The following is a 1,421-nucleotide window of genomic DNA, read 5'->3' on the forward strand; positions in this document are numbered from 1 at the left end:
AAGAAGAAGAAGAAGAAGAAGAAGAAGAAGAAGAAGAAGAAGAAGAAGAAGAAGAAGAAGAAGAAGAAGAAGAAGAAGAAGGGAAGGAGGAGGAGACAGATGGAGAGGAGGAGAGGAAGAAAGGGGAAAAGAGAAATAAGACAAAGACAAAAATAAAGAGGGAGGGCCAGTGAGATAGTGCAGTGGTCTATAGCACCTGCTTAGGCAAGCTTAAGCAAGCACACAGGGACCACAGTTCAATCCCTGACACCATATGCCATGCCAGATCTGCCCCAAGGGTTGACTGAGCTGGCCACACAGATAGATAGATAGATAGATAGATAGATAGATAGATAGATAGATAGATAGATAGATAGATGATAGATAGATAGATAGATAGATAGATAGATAGATAGATAGATAGATGATAGATATATAGATAGAGAGGGAGATGGAAAAACAGAAAGACAAACTTCTTACAGAAGAGTTATATGTTATAGAAGAAATAACAGCAATCTAAGGTCGCCACTTAGCAAAAACAAAAACAAGCCACAGCAATATAATTTCATACACAAATCATTAAACCTAAAATTAGTGACCCAACTATGCTGAAATTCAAGGCATCTGTGGTATCTCAAAGAATCTTTCCCAAGTCATTGATTTTATAGAGAGAAATATAGAAACCTGAACAAAATCTGGTAGACACAACCTAGAACAAGGGCTCAAAGCTACCATCTCCAGCAGTGAGACTTGCTGACCGCACCTGTCCCTCTATACAGCACAGCAGAGGTGCAGCTCTGCTGCCATAATACACTCACCAAAAATGAATAAGCTGCATTTAATCATAACAAGGTTGTGACAAACTCAAACTAAGAGCTATTATAAGTAATAATAGGCTGAGATCTCAGCACAAATGTCAAGGTCACAAAAGGCAAATAATGACAGAGTTTATTGCATTTCTGGAGGCTAGGAGACATGACAAAGACAATTTGTGACTTTAATAGGAAAAGGACATTAGTGGAACACATGACAAAGGTCTAAATAAGGTCTGAAAATCATGTAGTAGCATATTATCGTACCATTTCTGACTTCTGTTATTGCTCTGTGGCTGCATAAAATGTTAACATTTGGACAGCCTTAGAAATTAGTTGTACTGGGCTGGCCAAATAGCTCAGCGGAATAAAGCACCTGAAAGCAGGCACAGGGGCTGGGGGCTCGATCCCCAGGCCTGCCATGTTGGACCCGCCCCTGGGGTATGCTGAGATGGCAACTGAGACTGGGCATGGTGGTGTATGCCTGTAATCCCAGCTCTTGGGAGGCTGTAAACAGGCAGATCACTATGAGTCCGATCTAGTAGTGAGATCTTGAACACCCTGTAGACCCTTCCCTAAAATACAAAAAGAAAGAAAGAAAGAAAGAAAGAAAGAAAGAAAGAAAGAAAG

The 1,421-nt window shown here is 40.5% G+C and overlaps 1 protein-coding gene across 7 annotated transcripts in view; it reads right to left on the reverse strand.

Moving 5' to 3' along the window:
• Positions 1–1,421, reverse strand: part of Pid1 (phosphotyrosine interaction domain containing 1) — a 250,941-nt gene that overhangs the window by 147,340 nt on the left and 102,180 nt on the right. The gene's annotated exons all lie outside the window — the stretch shown is intronic.

The sequence above is a fragment of the Octodon degus genome, unplaced genomic scaffold (genome assembly GCF_000260255.1).
Source record: "Octodon degus isolate 3935 unplaced genomic scaffold, OctDeg1.0 scaffold00089, whole genome shotgun sequence".
Taxonomy (NCBI): domain Eukaryota; kingdom Metazoa; phylum Chordata; class Mammalia; order Rodentia; family Octodontidae; genus Octodon; species Octodon degus.